At 43.1% G+C, this 23,079-nt stretch overlaps 1 pseudogene; it reads left to right on the top strand.

The window, feature by feature from the left end:
• Positions 1-23,079, top strand: part of LOC121554847 — a 198,640-nt pseudogene that overhangs the window by 109,113 nt on the left and 66,448 nt on the right.

Genomic DNA, 23,079 nt, shown 5'->3' with positions numbered 1-23,079 from the left:
AGCGATATGCCTTGCAATATCACAATATAACTGTGTAATCTAAACAAATTATTTTAGAGTGAGGAGAGGTGTCCCCACGATGTTAAGTTTGTTTACAAATGTATAAAAAGTGTAAATGTGTAATTGCACAAACAACAAACAGGTTGAAGGAATTGTGTAACGTAATGTGTAGCCTACACTGTAACTGTAACTACAAAGTCAAAAGATAGGATTTAGGCCACTTAATATTAAGAGGGACCATAACAATAATAATAGTTGGTGACAGTGAAAGAATGTGGTCAAATTATTTTCTTGGCTTCCTAAGCTGTTACGATATGTAAAGCATAAGTCATGTGTAATTAATGTGTGACCTCACAGAACCACCAGTTGAGTTCACCAAACCTCTGGAGGACCAGACAGTTGAGGAAGAGGCCACTGCTACTTTGGAGTGTGAAGTCTCCAGGGATAACGCTGAGGTCAGGTGGTTCCAAGACGGACAGGAGATCCGCAAAACGAAGAAATATGACATTGTTGCCGATGGCCGCAAGAGAAGACTCATCATTCATGGCTGTACTCTTGATGATTCAAAAACATTTACCTGCGACGCCTCAGAATTCAAATCCTCTTGCTTCCTTAACGTTGAACGTAAGTAAAGTATAGATTAAAAACCTTTCATATAGTTTGTTTGTTTGTAAAGACTTTGGTGTATTTGGCCTACTGGTATATTAACACTGTGACCGTGTCCTTACAGCTCCACACGTTGACTTCTCTAAGCCACTCCATGATGTTGAGGTCAAAGAAAAGGAATCTGCCAGATTTGAATGCGAAGTATCTCGCGAAAATGCGAAGGTATTGATTCCTGACCCTTCACCCCTTACCTCCCCCACCCTACCACTTTCCCCACCCCCTGCACAATACACGCACATTCAAACACGACCTTCTTATTTGTATAATAATATAATATAGTTGTATGTGGAATTACAAAATATAACATTAAAGGTCATGAACAGTCAAAATCATGTTTTTCATGAAATTGCTTGGTTTATATTTGAAGGAAACCAGATCGAAGTATGATGACCAAAGTATGAAAAATTACAGTTGCTTCTACATAGATAAAGTTTGCTCATTAAATTACTGGTCCCCCACCCATGTCACTCACTTGGATTGATTATTAAGGGGACAAGGTGACATCACCTTAACTCTCATTTTAAGACACCACTGGTAACATAACACTAATTGAAATAAGTAGTGCCTTATAACCAATATCGGAGGTGTGTTTGCAGAGGGGAGTGGTTTATATAGCTAGATAGCTACTCTACTGGTGCCAAAATGTTACTGTACGGTGTCAGCCAATATAATTAAGTGTTTACCCTATTCATCTATGGCAAATATACTTATATGTTTCCCCTTTCATCTGTGTTTACTGTTAGCTAGTTACTGGCTAGCTAGGTCTTCAGCCAGCATGGAACAAAAGGGTGGGTGGGTCATTCAAAACTCAGACGCAGTTGTCAAGTCAATACATCCGTCAGTGCTGCTGTGAACCGCATCACAAAAGACATGCCAAATGAGAGATGTATAAAATTAAATTGATATCATTGATGCAATTTCAATGTTGTTTGAGTGGCTTTGTGTATGACCAAATTAGCTTGGTGATTTTACTGCAACACTGCTCACTGCATCCAAGTTGCTTGACATAGGTGTTTCAAAGAGCTGTCAGCCAAGGCGAGCTCATGAATATAAGCTCCCCACCCACTTAGCCTGTCTTTTCAAACTTCCTGGTAGTTAGCCATGAGAGAAAAAGTACTTTTCAGAATGACTGTTCAGGACCTTTCAGACTGAGAGGTAGTTGTCTTTCCTGTCTTCCACTGTGTTCCATTCTAGTGTGCTGTTACATTTCACTCCCTTTGTTTCCGTCATAGTCTGGATCAGTACTTATTAATAGTATTCTACCGTCATTGTAGTCTTTGCTTTATGGTTGTTTCTGTAAACAGGTCCGTTGGTTGAAGGACAGCAGCGAAATCAGAAAGGGAAAGAAATATGAAATAATCGCCAAAGGTCGCCAACACATCCTCATCATCCACAAGTCAGTGTTCGATGATGAAGCAGAATATGAATGTGATGCGAAGGTCTCCAAATCCTCCGGCATGCTTACAGTCGTTGGTGAGTCTGGCACACTTTCTCTGTCTCAAAAGGTACATCCCAAATGGCACCCTATTCTTTATATAGTGCACTACTTTTGACTAGAGCCCATATAGGGCTCTGGTCAAAAGTAGTGCACTTACAGTTGAAGTCGGAAGTTTACATACACTTAGGTTGGTGTCATTAAAACTCATTTTTCAACCACTTCACAAATTTCTTGTTAACAAACTATAGTTTTGGCAAGTCGGTTAGGACATCTACTTTGTGCATGACACAAATCATTTTTCCAACAATTTTTTTACAGACAGATTATTTCGCTTATAATTCACTGTATCACAATCACAATTCCAGTGGGTCAGAAGTTGACTGTGCCTTTAAACAGCTTGGAAAATTGCAGAAAATGATATCATGGCTTTAGAAGCTTCTGATAGGCTAATTGACATCATTTGAGTCAATTGGAGGTGTACCTGTGGATGTATTTCAAGGCCTATCTTCAAACTCAGTGCCTCTTTGCTTGACATCATTGGAAAATCAAAAGAAATCAGCCATGACCTCAAAAAAGAAATTGTAGACCTCCACAAGTCTGGTTCATCCTTGGGAGCAATTTCCAAACAACTGGCGGTACCATGTTCATTTGTACAAACAATAGTACGCAAGTATAAACACCATGGGACCACGCAGCCGTCATACTGCTCAGGAAGGACACGCGTTCTGTCTCCTAGAGATAAACGTACTTTGGTGCGAAAAGTGCAAATCAATCCCAGAACAACAGCAAAGGACCTTGTGACGATGCTGGGGGAAACAGGTACAAAACTATCTATATCCACATTAAAACAAGTCCCATAACGACATAACCTGAAAGGCCGCTCAGCAAGGAAGAAGCCACTGCTCCAAAACCACCATAAAAAAGCCAGACTACGGTTTGCAACTGCACAAGGGGACAAAGATCGTACTTTTTGGAGAAATATCCTATGGTCTGATGAAAGAAAAATATAACTGTTTGGCCATAATGACCATCGTTATGTTTGGAGGATAAAGGGGGTTGTTTGCAAGCCGAAGAACACCATCCCAACCGTGAAGCACGGGGGTGGCAGCATCATGCTGTGGGGGTGCTTTGCTGCAGGAGGGACTGGTGCACTTTACAAAATAGATGGCATCATGAGGAAGGAAAATTATGTGGATAAATTGAAGCAACATCTCAAGACATCAGTCAGGAAGTTAAAGCTTGGTCGCAAATGGGTCTTCCAAATGGACAATGACCCCAAGCATACTTCCAAAGTTGTGGAAAAATGGCTTAAAGACAACAAAGTCAAGGTATTGGAGCGGCCATCACAAAGCCCTGGCCTCAATCCTATAGAAAATGTGTGGGCAGAACTTAAAGAGTGTGTGCGAGCAAGGCAGCCTACAAACCTGACTCAGTTACACAAGCTCTGTCAGGAGGAATGGGCCAGAATTCACCCAATTTATTGTGGGAAGCTTGTGGAAGGCTACCCAAAATGTTTGACCCAAGTTAAACAATTTAAAGGCAATGCTACCAAATACTAACTGAGTTTATGTACACTTCTGACCCACTGGGAATGTGATGAAATAAATAAAAGCTGAAATAAATCATTCTCTCTCCTATTATTCTGACATTTCACATTCTTAAAATAAAGTGGTGATCCTAATTGACCTAAAACAGGGACTTTTTACTAGGATTAAATGTCAGGAATTGTGAAAAACTGAGTTTAAATGTATTTGACTAAGGTGTATGTAAACTTCCGACTTCAACTGTATATGCCATTTGGGACTCAGCCAAAGAGATTCATTTTGATGTCATATACTGTAATCGACTTATCATAATATATTGCCTTGACGGTAATATTGTATTTCCTTTGCAGAGGAAGAAGCTAGGTTCACCAGGAACCTGTCTAACGTGGAGGGAACAGAAGCAGACAGTGTGAAGATGATTTGTGAAGTGTCAAAGGCAGATGCTGATGTCATGTGGTATAAGGAAGACCAGGAACTTCCCGAGGGAGGAAGATACGATCAGATCGTAGACGGCAGGAAGAGGATACTCATCATCCAGGATCTCAAAACAGATGATGCTGGAGAGTACTATTGCAAACTGTCCAGCTCAAAGACAACTGGAAACCTGAAAATAAATGGTAATGGAATCAGACATAAGCTCTGTTTAGTCAGCTAAAGACCGTTGTCTGGTGGAGAAAGTGAAATATCCTGGGTAGTGGATACACACCAGTACCGTTATGAAAATCAAATCATGAGATGCAGCTAAAGTATTTGTGTAAAATGAGAGCATATACACTAATCTGTTTTTGTTCTTCTAGAACTGGCTGCTGAGTTTATCGCCATGCCTCAGAGTCAGGAGGTGGTTGAGGGAGAAAAGGCTGAGTTTGTCTGCTCAGTCTCTAAAGACACATTCATTGTCAAATGGATGAAGGATGATAAGGAGCTAGAAAAAGGGGACAAGTACGACATTGTCTGTGATGGCAAGAGAAGAATACTTGTTATCAAGAACTCTGAACCCAAGGATGAGGGAGCCTATGTTGCCCTCATTGGCACCACCAGAGCTACAGCTGACCTGATTGTTCTTGGTAGGTCATCAATGTTGGTTTTCTTTTCTATTCTAACCTCACCAACCTGTATGTGTATGTGTATGTGTGTCTTTCGGAGTGGTTGAGATAAAGTTGATTTTCTGTTAGACCTTTGTGTACAATTGGGCAGTACAGTAATCTTCTTCTAAAATCTTCTTCTTGTGTGTCACTACCTGAGGCAGCTTTGGCGAAATATTTAATTCCATTTATTAACTTGTGTTTCTTTAACTTTTATTTCCACAGAAAAACTCAGGATCATTACACCACTCAAAGACACAGAAGCCAAAGAGGGACAAGAGATCGTCTTCAACTGTGAGGTGAACACTGAGGGAGCTAAAGCTAAGTGGCTGAAGAACAATGAGACCATGTTTGAGAGCAGCAAGTTTGTCATGATCCAGAAAGACAACGTGTTCTCTCTGAGGATCAAGGATGCTGAGAAGTCAGATGAAGGAAACTACACTATTACATTGACAAACCACCGCGGTGAACATGCTAAGAGCTCTGGCAAACTTACAGTAAAAGGTGAACATTGTTTTGTTATCGATTCTACCAACGGCTAATTTGATGTAGTAGTATGTCTTATGTTTGTTTGAAGTTAGCTACATGACTTACTGATTTTTGTTTGTTTTATCTACAGAGGAGAGTCTGAAGATCATTGTACCTCTTGAGGACTGCGACACACAGGAGAAGAAGACTGTTAGCTTCTCTTGCAAGGTCAATAGGCAGAAGGTTACACTGAAATGGACGAAGGCAGGTCAGGAGATCACCTTCAGCAAACGCATAATCTACAGGGTGGACCAATATAAGCACACACTGACCATCAAGGACTGTACTCTGGCTGATGAAGGTGAATACACCGCCATCGCTGGTGATGACAAGTCTACAGCTGAGCTGATCATTAGTGAAGCCCCCACTGACTTCTCCGCACAACTCAAAGACCAGACCATCCTCGAGTTTGAGAATGCTGAGTTCACCTGCAAACTCACCAAGGAGAAGGCTGAGGTGAAATGGTACAGGAATGGACGTGAAATAAGAGAGGGACCCAGGTAGGAACACTTTTAGACTGCTATGAGACATGGTCACTGTTGCTTTACTGTCACTGTCACTAAATCTTAAAAGCTACTTTGCCCCTAAGGGCCACCATAGGAATTTAATTCAATAATAAAAGGTGTAGGGTAACATTATCCATTTTCGCTTTTTACAAGGTACATCTTTGAAAAAGAGGGCAAGACCTGCAGGCTGCGTATCAAGGAGTGCAGACCAGATGATGAGTGTGAATATTCCTGTGGCGTCGATGAAAGGAGATCACACGCCCATCTCTTCGTTGAAGGCAAGCCTCTTGAATTCATTGTATGATTCTGTTTGTGTTTTTCTAACTGTTCTGTATGAATTCATGTTTCACTAATTCTATTTTGTATTTGTGTGTAATCTTTATTCCAGAGAGCGCAGTTGAGATCATCAGACCACCAAAGGATGTGTTTGAGCCTCCAGGCTCAGATGTTGTATATGAAGTCGAACTGAACAAAGACAGAGTTGAGGTCAAATGGTTGAGGAACAACATGACCATCGTCCAGGGTGACAAGTACCAGATGATGAGCGAGGGCAAGGTCCACAGACTCCAGGTGTGTGAGATCAGGCCTCGTGACCAAGGAGAGTACAGAATCATCGCCAAAGACAAGGATGCCAGAGCCAAACTGGAACTGGCTGGTAAGTCGTCATAACTGTTATATCCTCTCTGATTCCACAATACATCTATCCTTATATTCTTTGATCTTATAATTGTTTATTCCTCTACAGCTAAGCCAAATATCAAGACTATGGATCAGAGCTTAGTAACAGATGCTGGAAAGCCCATCGTCATGTTCGTGCCCTACAGCTCGTATCCTAAAGCTGAAGCTGAGTGGTTCTATGATAATGTCAGCCTACCCAAGGACAGCATCCACACTGTTGGGGACAGGACAGAGTACAGTCTGAAGGACCCTAAGAAGTCCGACCAAGGACATTACAAGGTTGTCATCAAGAACAAACACGGACAGGGAGAGGCATTCATTAATCTGGATGTCATTGGTAAATTGCCTTTCAATCCACTCTTGTATTTGAATGGATAACGGGAAGGGATTTTATTCTTGTAAAGGATATTTTCCTTGGAATCTGTTCTTGTTCATGGATTCCATTTATTCATGTATTGTTGTCTTCCACAGATGTCCCTGGACCCGTGAAGAGTCTTCAAGTGGTTGACACCGCCGATGGTGAGGTCAGCCTGGCCTGGGAAGAGCCAGAGAGTGATGGTGGCAGCAAGATCATTACATACGTGGTGGAGAGGCGTGACGTCAAGCGCAAGACATGGACTCTTGCAACTGACCGCTCTGACGCTCCAGAATACACTGTGACCGGACTCCAGAGGGAATCCATGTACCTATTTCGTGTTTGTGCTCGCAACAGAGTGGGCAGTGGACCAAATGTTGAGACAGAGAAACCTGGTGTTTATGCCAAGAACAAGTTTGGTAAGTAAAATATTTCATATTGTATCACCTCATACAGTAAACAATGAACTGCCGACCAGAAAAGTGAATTACAACCTTGTGTTATATTTCAGATGTTCCTGATGCTCCTCAGGATGTGAGTGTTGGAAACGTGAGTAAGTTTGGAGCCACCGTCTCCTGGGAAAAACCAGTATCTGATGGAGGGGCTGAGATCACCTCCTACATAATTGAGTCCCGTGACAGGACCTCTGTGAAGTGGGCCGTGGCTATGATCAGTAAAGCAACAAATCGCAGTGAAATCATCAACGACGTTATTGAGAACAAGGAATACATCTTCCGTGTCAAGGCTGAAAACAAGGCTGGCATTGGAAAGCCAAGCGCTGCTACCAATCCAGTGAAGATCATGGACCCCATTGGTGAGTTATTACAGTTCTGAAAGTTTCTGAAATCTTTTTACTGAAATGTATGCACTGTTTTAAATTTTTTTGTTTTTGTACTTCCAGAAAGGCCAAGCCCACCACAGAACCTGGTGCACTCAGAACAGAACAAGAACTCAGTCCAGCTGACATGGGAGACCCCATTGAAGAATGGAGGCAGCATGATCACTGGCTACATCATTGAGAGATGTGAGGACGAAACAAACCATTGGCTCAGATGCAATGCCAGGCTCTGCCAGGATCTCACCTACAAGGTATTTATCCAATATGAAAAGCTGCTAAATGGTTTCTTAGAGATTTCATATCATATTGGTAGTGTAATTGTCATAAGTTTTGGGTGGTATTCTGACTTGAATGGAAGTCTCCCATTGACATTAATTGACTTGGAAATCTGAGTTGCTCACACTTATCTCAACTCTGAATGGGGCTCTTCCTTCTTTTCCTCAGATATCTGGCCTGAAATATGGCAAGAAATACAACTACAGAGTGATGGCTGAGAATGCAGCTGGAGTGTCTGACCCATCCAACACACTGGGACCCATGCTGGCTGATGATACACATGGTAAATTTGGTTAACTTTTCACTAACCTTGAAGAAGTTCATCACTTTAAATGTTGTGCATTTGTCAAAACAATTATCGTTCTTTTCTACCTTCAGTTGGCCCCACAATGGACCTGAGTGGATTCAAGGATGGCCTGGAGGTCATTGTTCCCCATCCCCTTACTATCCGTGTCCCTATCTCTGGATATCCCACACCACACACAAAGTGGAGCTTCGCTGATAAGGAGCTCACTGCTGGTGAACGTGTTTACATAATTACAAAGAGTACCTACGTAGAACTAACCGTCACTCCAAGTGTGCGTCCAGACAGAGGTGTATACGCTCTGGCCCTGGAGAATGATATTACCAGTTGCTCAGGAGAGATTGAAGTCAATGTTATCGGTAAGTTACGTGATGAACCTTGTGGTGAAACACAACATACTGTATCTTGATATTGTCAACTGTAAGTCCCTCTTTTCCCTTCATATCCCTCTTTTTCTATTTGTTCAGCATCCCCAAGTGCACCCAAAGACTTCAAGGTTGCCGAGGTGACCAGACAGCATGTGCACCTGATGTGGGAGGCACCAGAGCATGACGGAGGAAGCCCTCTGACTGGGTACCAGATTGAGAAACGTGACGTATCCCGCAAGACCTGGGTCAAGGTATGGATGAACATAAGTCTTTAAACCACCCAGCAATATACATGTAATAACTTACTTATTTAGTCCTCTTTGTCCCGGTTGGGACATAAGTCCAGAACAATCTTCTGTACTCTGTCTTTGGCCACAGCTAGTACCCTGTTATACATAAAATTAAGATAAATGTAATAACGTGTCACTGACTGTCTTTCCCCAGGTGATCACTGGTGTTCAAGACCAGGAGTTCACTGTCACTGATGTTGTTGAGGGAAAAGAATATCTGTTCAGGGTTACTGCCTGCAACAAGTGTGGCCCAGGAGAGCCTGCCTACATTGACGAGCCAGTCAATGTGTCCTCCCCTGCCAGTAAGTATTCACTAAGTACAATAGCAAGGACAATGCCTATGCTGTGCACACAAGTGAAGGGAACTTAATCCATTGTTTTGATGTCTCAGTCATTGACATACCTGTCATTTGAATTCTAGCTGTTCTCAATCATTGACATACCTGTCATTTTAATTTGAGCAGTTCTCAATCATTGACATACCTGTCATTTGAATCCTAGCTGTTCTCAATCATTGACATACCTGTCATTTGAATTCTAGCTCTTCTCAGTCATTTACATACCTGTCATTTTAATTTGAGCAGTTCTCAATCATTGACATACTTGTCATTTGAATTCTAGCTGTTCTCAATCATTGACATACCTGTCATTTGAATTCTAGCTCTTCTCAGTCATTTACATACTTGTAATTTGAATTATAGCCGTGCCAGACCCACCTGAGAACCTGAAATGGAGGGACAAGTCAGCATCTGGCATCTTCCTGACCTGGGAACCACCCAAGTGGGACGGCGGCACCGGAATCAGGGGCTACAACATAGAAAGGTGCCAGCGTGGCACAGACAAGTGGGAGTCCTGCGGAGATCAGGCCCCTGAGTTGAAGTAAGTGGAACTAGAGAAAAAAGGCTCCAAGTTTGTTATTAAAAAACATTTTGTTCATTTTGAAAGACTAACATCTTACTTTCTCTTAGATTGCAAGTGACTGGTCTGATTGAGGGACAGTGGTATGCCTACCGCGTGAAGGCCTTGAACAGACTGGGTGCCAGCAAACCCTGCAAGGCTACAGATGAGATTTTGGCTGTTGATCCTAAAGGTATGTTTTGTGTATGTCTGTATATGTATTGTGAATAATACTGCATAGTGGCGGAAATATGTTTCTGTATAATCTGTATAACACATTTTCTGTATAAACCTACAGACCCTCCAGAGATTCTTCTGGATGTCAAGTGTCTTGCTGGACTGACCGCTAAAGCTGGATCTAAGATCGAGCTTCCAGCTGATGTTCTTGGAAAGCCCTTACCTAAAGTGAAATGGACCAAGGGTGATGTGGTCCTGAAGGGAGACGATAGAGTCTCTATTGACGACAAGCCTGGTCACTCCGTCATTACGATCAGCAAGTCAACGAGAGAGGATACAGCTACCTACATCATTGAAGCCCACAACAGCTGTGGTCGTGCTACTGCAACCGTTGACGTCAACATTCTAGGTACCCTATTTTGTCAAACTTTTTTTTTTAGGAAACACTCTTTAAAAAAAGATTTTCTTTATGTTCTATGTTCTAACATTGTTTTCTATTTATCTTGAACAGATAAGCCTGGTCCTCCAGCTGCGTTTGATATCTCTGAGATCACCAACAAGTCCTGTTTCCTGGCCTGGAACCCTCCCAGAGATGACGGAGGTGCAAAGGTCACCAACTACATTGTGGAGAGGAGAGCTGCAGACAGCGAGATCTGGCACAAGCTCTCCTCCACTGTCAAAGAGACCAACTACAAGGCCCTCAACCTTACGGCCTTCAAGGAATACATCTTCAGAGTGTTCGCTGAGAACCAGTTTGGTATTGGTGTGCCAGCGGAACATATGCCAATCATTGCCAGATACGCCTTCGGTATGTTAAGTTTATGTTTGTATTTAGTCCAGGCAATATAATGGTATTTCCTTTCTAGTATTATTTTGTGCAGTGGGTTGTTGCTAAAATTGTCTTTAACTGTTTTTCAGATTCTCCCGGTGCGCCAACCAAGCTGGAGCCTTCTGATATTGTTAAAGATGGCCTGACTCTGAATTGGTATGAGCCTGAAGAGGATGGTGGTAGTCCTATCTCTGGATACTGGGTTGAGAGGTTCGAACCAGACCAGAACAGATGGATCAGATGCAACAAGATCTCAATCACAGACACAACATACAGGTAAGACGCTAGAATACATTTAGGTAATGAACACCGTAATGTTTCAATTTTGGTAATTGAAGGCAGTAATGGCAGCATTGATTTAATTTCTGGATGTTGCTTTTCATTTGATGGTTGGGTTGGTTATTTGATTGTTTCTGATTTGCAGAGTCAAAGGACTACCCACAAGGAAGAAGTATAAGTTCAGAGTCTTGGCTGAGAATCTCGCGGGACCTGGAAAACCAAGCAAGGAAACTGACCAGATATTGGTCAAGGATCCTATTGGTAATACTTCCAACATATTTAATTAACAGACCATTGATCGTTTATGAAATGTGATGTTATTAACCAAAACAACACGTCTTCTATTCCTACAGATCCTGCATGGGCTCCTGGTAAGCCAACCGTAAAAGACGTGGCCAAGACCTCTGCCTTCTTGCAGTGGACCAAGCCTGAGCATGATGGTGGCGCCAAGATCGAGGGCTACATCATTGAGCTCCTGAAGAGTGGAACCGAGCAATGGGTCCGTGTTTCAGAGGGAATCAATATCCTGGAGCACTTCCTGAGAGGCCTGATGGACAGACAGGAGTACTCCTTCAGGGTCATTGCCGTCAACATCGCTGGGGAGAGTGAACCCAGCGAGCCTAGCGATCCAGTTCTGTGCAAGGAGAGACTCAGTAAGTAACTGTCCCAAATCTATCAATCACATTTATTTATAAAGCCCTTTTTACATCAGCAGATGTCACAAAGTGCTTATACAGAAACCCAGCCTAAAACCCCAAGCAGCAAGCAATGCAGATGTAGAAGCACGGTGGCTAGGAAAAACTCCCTAGAAAGGCAGGAACCTAGGAAGAAACCTAGAGAGGAACCAGGCTCTGAGGGGTGGCCAGTCCTCTTCTGGCTGTGCCGGGTTGAGATTATAAGAGTACATGGCCAGATTGTTCACCAAGATGTTCAAACGTTCATAGATGACCAGCAGGGTCAAATAATAATCACAGTGGTTGTAGAGGGTGCAACAGGTCAGCACCTCAGGAGTAAATGTCAGTTGGCTTTTCATAGCCGAGCAAATGGCACCCTATTCCGTTTATAATGCTATTGTCAAAGTAGTGCGCTACAGATGTAGGATCTTAATTTGAGCCAGTTTGCTACAGCAGGAAAATAATCCTGCAGCAACAGGAAATGTGAATTATTATGTGGATTATAATAAATAAATAAAATTTTAGGGGTTGTTACATTTTTTGTAAGGGAAAATCAAGTCTGAAATGTCAAAATGGAAATTACAAATTTAAGGAGCCTTTTTAAACCTCAAATACATTACATGTTTAAAATGTACTGCATTGCAGGAAAGTTCTCCTGCAACAGGGTGATCAAATTAAGATCCTACATCTGTATATAGCGAATATGGTGTCATTTGTGACACACAGACTGAGATAGTTTCCATCTGAAGCTGTTCAGTGTGTCATGGTTGGTTAGCAGAGTTGATGGTTTCTGATGACATCAATTAATTTTCCAGATCCTCCTACACCCCCACGCTGGATGAATGTCATCACCATCACCAGAAACAGTGCTGAGCTGAAGTGGACAGTACCAGAGAAGGATGGTGGTTCACCCATCACCAACTACATTGTTGAGAAGAGGGATGTCAGGCGTAAGGGCTGGCAGACAGTGGACACCACTGTGAAGGAGCTGAAGTACACTGTCACTCCACTGAACGAGGGCTCTCTCTATGTGTTCCGTGTGGCTGCTGAGAACGCTGTTGGACCCAGTGAATTCTGTGAACTGGAAGACTCCATTATGGCTAAAGATACTTATAGTAAGATCATAGTTTATGCATATTGTATTCTGTAACTGTTGTTCACTTACAACATGCATAGGTCGCTAAGTACTGTTTCCTATTTTCAGCTACCCCTGGACCACCATATAATCTCTCTGTCCATGGAGTGTCAAAGAGACATGTTGACCTGCAATGGGACGCCCCCAAGAATGATGGTGGCAGACCAGTTCTGAGGTAAAGTTTGGTCATATTTAGTTTTTAGGAGTGTCATAGAGTGTCATATTGTCATATAAGCATGTTTATAACATTTGGGAATATTTTCTTGCATCAGATATTCTATTGAGAAGAAGGAGAAACTGGGCACCCGCTGGGTAAAGTGTGGTAAGACCTCAGGTGATGACTGCAAGTACAGAGTGACAGACGTCATTGAAGGAACCGAGGTTCAGTTCCAGGTCCGCGCTGAGAATGAGGCCGGTGCTGGACATCCTAGTGAATCAACAGAAATCATTGCTATTGAAGATCCAACAGGTGGGTTTTTATCCATTTTTTAAGTGAAAACTGTGTTTTATGGTTACATTTGTTTGACTTGCATGAGTAATTTATTAGTGATTGTATATTTCCCAATGAAGCAACCCACATCTCCAAGGTTATAATTACTGTCTCTGCATCGCCTTTTATAGGTGCACCCTCTCCTCCAATTGAGCTTCATATCACTGAAGCCAGCAGAGACCATTTGTGTATTGCTTGGAGACCACCAGAGAGAACTGGTGGCAGCCCTGTAACTGGCTACCATATCGAGCTGTGTGAGGCTAGTACTGAGAAGTGGATGAGAATCAACTCTCGCCCAATCAAGGAGCTCAAATACAAAACAGAGGAGGGCATCATCCCAGAGAAACAATATGTCCTGAGAATCCGTGCCATCAACTCTGTTGGAGTTAGTGAGCCATCTGATATCTCTGAGAAGGTCTATGCCAAGGACCCTGACTGTAAGTAAACCTTCCAAAATGTATATTTCCCTTTCCATAATAATATCCTTCCCAGAGATGCATGCTATGCTGATATCTGATTATATTTTTCCCTCCTGAAGGCATCCCAACCCTTGAGTTTCAGACGAAGGATATTGTGATTGTTGAGGGAGAGAAGTGGCATCTCCCCATCCCATTCAGAGCAGTGCCCAAGCCCAAGATCACCTGGCACAAAGACGGCAAGGAGCTGAAGGACGATGAGAGAATGAGCTTCAGACAGGAGTACCTCTCCTGTCACCTGGAGATCGAGAGCTGTCTGCATGCAGACGCTGGCCAGTACAAGGTCACCCTGGAAAACTCAATCGGAGCCAGCAGCGGAACAATCAACGTTAAAGTTGTTGGTATGTTTCAGTGTCAAAATACTATTATATTACTTCCATATTCCATGGTGTCCCAAAGAGCGTAATCATACATTTGACATATTTGGTCTATCAAGATCGACTCTTCATATCCATATTTATTTTGACAGGCCTGCCCGGCCCCTGCAAAGACATTGTTGCCAGTGAAATCACCAAAAGCTCCTGCAAGGTTTCCTGGGATCCTCCCAACTATGATGGTGGCAGCCCTGTTCTCCACTATTTGCTACAGCGCAGAGAGGCAGGCAGGAGGACCTATGTCAACATGATGTCTGGAGAGAACAAGGTCAGCTGGCCTGTCAAGGATCTGATCCCCAATGGAGAGTACTACTTCCGGGTCAAAGCTGTCAACAAGATTGGTGGTGGGGAGTACATTGAGCTCCGCAACCCTGTGATTGCAGAGGATCAGAAGCGTGAGTGAAATATTTACTTTGTGTCCAAGGAATACCTTGAATGAAAAACAGGTGCAACTCTTGCTCACAATTAAAAGTTTATTTTATTTTCCAAGAACGCATACATTTCAAAAGAGGTGTATTACATTTATGAAATGTTCCTTGTTCAACATTTCAGAGCGCCCTGACCCTCCATTGGATGTTGAGACCCACAACCCTACTTCTAAGACCATCACCCTCACATGGAAACCTCCTATGTATGACGGGGGTTGCAAGATTATGGGCTATGTTCTGGAGAAGATGATGAAGGGTGATGAGAACTTCACAAGATGCAACGACTTCCTTGTGCCTGTGCTGTCCTACACAGTGAGGAATCTCAGGGAGGGAAAACAATACCAGTTCCGGGTACGAGCTGAGAACGCTGCCGGAGTCAGTGACCCATCACGCAGCACACCAATGGTGAAGGCTTCTGATGCTGTCGGTAAGGAAGGATACATCTTATTCAAACCATCACAATGCTAAGATTTTTCAGACCGGTAATTTGTCATTTCTAAATGTATTTGTTTTCTTTTCAGAAACACCCAAGGTGTTCCTCAGTGGAAGCCTGCAGTCCGGTATGAGCATCAAGAGAGGTGCTGAGATCAGACTGGACGCCAACATCTCTGGATCCCCATACCCTCAAATCACATGGTACAGGAACGACGTGGTCATCAGACCAGAAGCCATGAAGAAGAGACCAGAGAAACCCATTGTTAAGAAGAAGAAGGAGGAAAAGAAGGAAGTGAAGGAAGGAGAAAAGAAGGAAGGAGAAGTAAAGGAGGGTGAAAAGAAGGAGGTGAAAGATGGAGAAAAGAAGGAAGTCAATGAGGGAGAGGTTGAGGTCCCAGCTACTGAAGCCCCAGATACAGAGCCTGCCCATGAGGAGCCTGAGGAGGAGGAACTCCCTGACTACCCAACCCTCCAGGAACGTCTCACCATCCATGACAAGAAGAGGGGAGAATCCTCTTGCATTGTCAGGGACACCATCAGGGGTGACCACGGAGTGTACACTATCAAGGTTGAGAACGACCATGGTATTGCCTCTGCAACTTGTGAAGTCAATGTGCTAGGTGAGATATCATCTTCTTTTAACATTTATTCGTTTTTTTATTAATTTTGTAGGGTTGTCGCCGCTCATAGTTATTTTTCAACCACATTTTGAAAACCTAATAAAAAACCTCTTATTTTACTATTTACAGATGCACCTGGACCTGCAATCAACTTCAGGTTTGAGGAGATTAGGAAGAACTCTGTCATCTGCAAGTGGGATCCTCCCATGGATGATGGTGGCAGTGAGATCCTGAACTACACCTTGGAAAGAAAGGACAACTCCAAGGTGGAGATCGGGTGGATCACCGTAACCTCAACACTCAGAAGATGTAGACACCCCGTGACCAAACTTATAGAGAAGAAGGAGTACATCTTCCGGGTCACTGCTGAGAACAAGTTTGGTCCTGGACCACCATGTATCTCTAAGCCACTTATTGCCAAGAATCCATTCGGTAAAGCATTTATTTTTAAGAGATTTATCATGTCATTAAAGCCTATAACTTTCCAAGGTTGTAATAAGGATGTCAGTTCAACCAGTTTTGCTCATCTGCGTTAGTTAGATTTTACTTTGTTCTTACAACTGTGATTTTAACTTCTTATGCTAGACCCACCAGAGGCTCCTGAGAAGCCCGAGATTGATGGCATCACAGCCAACTCCATGCTGGTTAGCTGGGAGGAGCCAAATGACATGGGCAGCCCCATTCTGGGTTACTGGGTGGAGCGGCGTGAGATCAACAGCACCCACTGGACCAGAGTCAACCGGGTTATTTTGGAAGATACGGAACTTAACGTGGAAGGCCTACTGGAAGGTCTGACATACATCTTCAGGGTGGCTGCTGAGAACCAAGCTGGGCCTGGGAAGTTCAGCATCCCGACTGATCCCATGACATGCCAGGATCCAATCTGTAAGTCAACAAGATTATGATACCATACCTTTTAATGTCCATTTGCATGGAAATTCATTTTGTGAGGTTAAGCATACTAAATACACCAAATCAATACACTATAATATACTACAACACTGATTCATTATGATTCAAGTTCCATTATCTAACAATTATGAATTATAATATGTAATCGTTGATGTGTTTCTCTCATAGTGCCACCTGGGCCACCGTTCCCAAGAATCACTGACACCACTCAGTCTTCCATCGACGTGGAATGGGATCCTCCTGCCTCCAACGGAGGTGGAGACATCCTGGGATACTATGTTGACAAAACCGTAGCAGGCACCAATGACTGGTCCCGCTCCACAGAGAGGCCCTGGAAGACCCGGGCCTTCACTGTGTATGGAGTCAGAGAGGGAGCCAAGTACCTGGTCCGTGTGATCGCAGTGAATGGAGCCGGTGAAGGAACTCCTGGCTTGACTGAATCAGTCATTGTCAGAGATCCTAAAGGTATAGTAAAGAGTAATCAGTAATCCTGCTGTTCCATTCGTTCCATTCCAGACATTACTACTAGTCGCCCTCCCTTCATTAGTCTCCACCAAATATTCAAGAGTCTTTGGGTCTTTGAAAAGCTCTGTGTAAGTCCCATGTATTATTATTATTATTACAACATAGCTAACATTGATGAACGTTGATTGTGTCTACAGAGGCTCCAGTGGTGGAGCTGGATCTCACTGTGAGGAACGGCGTAATGATCAGAGCTGGGGAGCCACTGATTCTGCCTGCCCTGGTCACTGGTAGACCTCCTCCAGATATCAAATGGACCAAAGATGACGGTCCACCGGACAAAGACCACGTTGAGATAGAAAATGTTGGAAAGGAAAGCATTCTCAGAATCAAGGCTGCCACAAGAAAGGATCCTGGCAAATACCAGATCAGTGCCAGGAACAGCAGTGGAATCAAGTCTACATGGACAAGGGTTGAAGTCATGGGTAAGTATTTTTGATGGATTCTGTATTAGCTATATGACATCACTAGAATGTTTTCAGCATATTTCACATTTGGTTGTACTTTGATGACGTAAAGATAGGATAGTTAGTGGATAGTTAGTTGAATAGTTTGTTAATAGTTAGTGGAACATCTATAAACCATCTATTGGGGACTATCCAAATAATAATAATGTTTCACCTTACATGTTGTTGCCCTGCAATAGACTAGCACCCTGTACAGGGTTGAACTTCAAGCTGCCTCACCGTATAGATACAGGAGATAGGCTCCTGCTCTATGGCCAATTCTGGCTCAGACAAAGCTATTTACTAACTTACTCACATGTTGTTTTACTTGGATGTAACACTTTGACTTATCTTCTGTCAGATGTTCCCGGGCCTGTGCTGGACCTGAAGCCTGTGGTGGTAACCAGGAAGCTGATGATTCTGAACTGGTCCGATCCTGATGACGATGGTGGAAGTGATCTGACTGGCTTCATCATTGAGAGAAGGGATCCCAAGATGCACACATGGAGACAGCCCATCGAGACACCCTCATCTAAGTGTGAGATTGTGGGTATTGTTGAAGGACAGGAGTACATCTTCCGGGTCGTGGCGAAGAACAAGTTTGGCTGTGGCCCTCCCGTTGATCTGGGCCCTATTGCTGCAGTGGATCCCAAAGGTAATGTCTCCATTTTGTTGCGTCATGAGAATGTTTTTCTGTGCAGATCAGATCATTAATAGAAGTCAATCACTATATTTTAATTGAAGCTCCACCAACTTCACCTGAGAGGTTCCACTACACTGAGAGGACAAAGACTTCCATCAGCCTTGCCTGGAGACCTCCCCGCAATGATGGAGGCAGTCCAATCTTGGGCTACTTTGTTGAGAAGAAGAAGCATGATGCCCCAGCGTTTGAGCCTTGTAACACAGAGATGTGCAAGGACCTCTTCATGACCGTTGAGAACCTTGAGGAGCTGTTTATGTATGAGTTCCGTGTCAAAGCTGTCAATTTGACTGGACCAAGTGAACCTGGCATTCCACTCACCATTGTCATTCAAGATGATGAAGGTAAGTCCTCCTAGTTCTATGTTCGTGTTTTTTTCCCCATATGCTAAAATAGTAAACACATTGAATTCAATTTAATAAACTTGTCACCGAGTTGCTCCTTCTATTTCAGTTCCTCCTACTGTGAGGATGTTGAAGACCTTCAAGGGGGATGCCATCACCGTCAAGAAGGGAGAGCCTATTGAAATCCCTGCTGAGGTGACTGGTCTTCCAATGCCCAAGGTTGAATGGTTGAAGGATGAGGTGATTATTGCAGAGCCCACTGAGACTCTGTTGATGGACACCAAGGAGATCAACAGAATGCAGTGCAATACCAAGCTCAGTATCCCTGCAGCAGCAAGACTGGACAAAGGCATCTTTACAGTGACTGCCTCCAACCGTCTTGGGTCAGCTAGTCACACCATCAAGGTTAAGGTGCTAGGTAAGTGGTCTGATATTATGTATATTTAGTTTTTCTTCATTTTCTGGAAAGTGTGAGCATGAATCAGTATAGTCAAAGCCATTAGCTCACTTTTTTACATTTTAGTCATTTAGCAGACGCTCTTATCCAGAGCGACTTACAACTAGTGAGTGCATACAATTTTTCATACTGGTCCCCTGTGGGAATCGAACCCACAACCCTGGCGTTGCAAGCGCCATGCTCTACCAACTGAGCTACACGGGACTACTTTTCTGCAAGAAAAAGTACATACAAATTAGCAAAAGGAAGATATTGTAGTTGACTGACTGTAGTCTGACCTCTTTTTCATCTAATTGTTGTTCACAGACCATCCTCTGCCACCAAGGAATGTGAATATTGGTAACATCAAGGCTGAGTCCTGCCAGCTAACCTGGGATGCGCCAGAGGACGATGGAGGAAGTGAGCTCACTAACTACATTGTTGAGAAGCTGGACATTCTTCCTGAGGAGGAACCTGAAGAAGAATATGAGGATTCTGAGGATGAGGAGCCTAAGCCTAAGCCTGAGCCTAGACCCATTCCTGTATGGACGGTGATCACTAACAGCATCATTGAGAAACGATTCGGGGTCAGTATATGTGTGAAAACATGAAACCAATTGAATATAACATTTGGTAACACTTTAGTTAAAACCTGCCGGTATAACGCTTCATAACAGGCCTTAAGCATGTATGGTAGAGGTCTTCACTGCTCCAACTGTACCCGAATACCCGAGACCAACTCTGGTTAATAACGTAGCAAAAAAAAAGAAGCTTTTCTGCTGCTTCCCTCACTCAGATTGGACCGGGTCTGGACCCGACCGGGGTCAGGTCTGGTTAGGTCTGTTCGGACCAAGTCTCTATCTTTTAAAAATGTATATATTTAGGTAGGGTCCGGGTATGAATGCCCCAGTCCATTTTCACATTTTTGGTCCTGTGAAGACCTCTACTGTATGGACCTTTATAATGTCTTATATTGAGGCATATAACATGTTGTCTCAAATAAAATTGTATTTGTCACATGCACCGAATACAACTAGTGTAGACTTTACCATGAAATTCTTGCTTACGAGCCCTTCCCAACGATGCAGAGTTAAAAAATGTAATTGTAACACAAGAGGAATAAAAAAAAATAAACAAGAATAGAGCTACAGTGAGGGAAAAAAGTATTTGATCCCCTGCTGATTTTGTACGTTTGCCCACTGACAAAGAAATGATCAGTCTATAATTTTAATGGTAGGTTTATTTGAACAGTGAGAGACTGAATAACAACAAAAAAATCCAGAAAAACTGTTATAAATGTTATAAATTGATTTGCATTTTAATGAGGGAAATAAGTATTTGACCCCATGTCAATCAGAAAGATTTCTGGCTCCCAGGTGTCTTTTATACAGGTAACGAGCTGAGATTAGGAGCACACTCTTAAAGGGAGTGCTCCTAATCTCAGCTTGTTACCTGTATAAAAGACACCTGTCCACAGAAGCAATCAATCAATCAGATTCCAAACTCTCCACCATGGCCAAGACCAAAGAGCTCTCCAAGGATGTCAGGGACAAGATTGTAGACCTACACAAGGCTGGAATGGGCTACAAGACCATCGCCAAGCAGCTTGGTGAGAAGGTGACAACAGTTGGTGCGATTATTCGCAAATGGAAGAAACACAAAATAACTGTCAATCTCCCTCGGCCTGGGGCTCCATGCAAGATCTCAGCTCGTGGAGTTGCAATGATCATGAGAACGGTGAGGAATCAGCCCAGAACTACACGGGAGGATCTTGTCAATGATCTCAAGGCAGCTGGGACCATAGTCACCAAGAAAACAATTGGTAACACACTACGCCGTGAAGGACTGAAATCCTGCAGCGCCCGCAAGGTCCCCCTGCTCAAGAAAGCACATATACAGGCCCGTCTGAAGTTTGCCAATGAACATCTGCATGATTCAGAGGAGAACTGGGTGAAAGTGTTGTGGTCAGATGAGACCAAAATCGAGCTCTTTGGCATCACGCTCGAAACCTTAATGACTTGGAGAAGATCTGCAAAGAGGAGTGGGACAAAATCCCTCCTGAGATGTGTGCAAACCTGGTGGCCAACTACAAGAAACGTCTGACCTCTGTGATTGCCAACAAGGGTTTTGCCACCAAGTACTAAGTCATCTTTTGCAGAGGGGTCAAATACTTATTTCCCTCATTAAAATGCAAATCAATTTATAACATTCTTGACATGCGTTTTTCTGGATTTTGTGGTTCTTATTCTGTCTCTCACTGTTCAAATAAACCTACCATTAAGATTATAGACTGATCATGTCTTTGTCCGTGGGCAAACGTACAAAATCAGCAGGGGATCAAATACCTTTTCCCCTCACTGTATATACAGGGAGTACCAGTACCAGATCAATGTGCAGAGGTACAAGGTATTTGAGGTAGATATGTACATGAAGGCAGGATAAAGTGACTAGTCATCACGATAGATAATAATAAGAGTAAAATAACCTTTTACTGCAGTGGGCTAAACCAGGGTCACACAGAGTGTTTCTTGGTAGTCTTCAACAAATCTACTTTGAAACAAAAGTACACACATCACACACATGGTTATGGGCTTAAAAAGACACCTGTACCATATCAGCTATAGAGTTGAAATTGAATCAATTTTGAGTTTGCATCCCAATGTTATACTTTATATACATCACAGAAGACTGAAATATAACAAAACTGTTTTTTTATTAATTATGGAATTATGAAAAATATTAATACAATTACACCCATGAGGCCACTAGAGGGGGCGATTTGGTCATTTGACTTCAGGAAAGGGCTACAGAACAGAGTAGCAGCAGCAAATGATGTGTAAAGTGTGTGAGTGCGTGTGTGTAACGTGTATGTATTTATATTTTATTTTACCTTTATTTAACTAGGCAAGTCAGTTAAGAACAAATTCTTATTTTCAATGACGGCCTACACCGGCCAAACCCAGACGATGCTGGGCCAATTGTGCGCCGCCCTATGGGACTCCCAATCACGGCCGGTTGTGATACAGCCTGGAATCGAACCAGGGGGTCTGTAGTGACACCTCAAGCACTGAGATGCAGTGCCTTAGACTCGGGAGCCCGAGTGTATATATATTTGTTGTGTCGGTATGCGTGTGTGTTATGTGTGTGTGTGTACACTGCGTTATTAACACCTGCTCTTTCCATTACATAGACTGACCAGGTGAATCCAGGTAAAAGTTATGATCCCTTATTGATGTAATTTGTTAAATCCACTTCGATCAATCAATCAATCAAATGTATTTATAAAGCCCTTTTTATATCAGCAGTGCTATATACAAACCCAGCCTAAAACCCCAAACAGCAAGCAATGCTGATGTAGAAGCACGGTGGCTAGGAAAAACTCCCTAGAAAGGCAGAAACCTAGGAAGAAACCTAGAGAGGAACCAGGCTCTGAGGGGTGGCCAGTGCCCTTCTGGCTGTGCCGGGTGGAGATTATGACAGTACATGGCCATTAAGGCCAAGATGTTCAAACGTTCATAGATGACCAGCAGGGTCGATCAGTATAGATGAAGGGGAGGAGATAGGTTAAAAAATGATTTTTAAGCCTTGAGACAATTGTGTGCCATTCAGAGGGTGAATGGACAAGACAAAATATTTAAGTGCCTTTGAACGGGGTATGGTAGTAGGTGCCAGGCGCACCGGTTTGTGTCAAGAACTGCAATGCTGCTGGGTTTTTCACTCTCAACAGTTTCCCAAGTGTATCAAGAATGGTCCACCACCCAAAGGACATCCAGCCAACTTGACACAACTGTGGGAAGCATTGGAGCGCTTTTGACCCTGTGGAGTGCTTTCGACTCCTTGTAGAGTCCATGCCCCAACGAATTGAGGCTGTTCTGAGGGCAAAAGGGGAGGCTGTAACTCAATATTAGGAAGGTGTTCTTAATGTTTTGTACACAGTATATGTAGTGTATGTGTGTGGGTTTTGTGTGGGAGTGTCAATGTAGCGTGTGTGAGTGAGTGTGTATATGGTATGTACTGTATACAGTGAGGGAA

Source organism: Coregonus clupeaformis, chromosome 40, assembly GCF_020615455.1.
Source record: "Coregonus clupeaformis isolate EN_2021a chromosome 40, ASM2061545v1, whole genome shotgun sequence".
NCBI lineage: Eukaryota > Metazoa > Chordata > Actinopteri > Salmoniformes > Salmonidae > Coregonus > Coregonus clupeaformis.
This window is presented reverse-complemented; position numbering and strand designations above follow the sequence as displayed.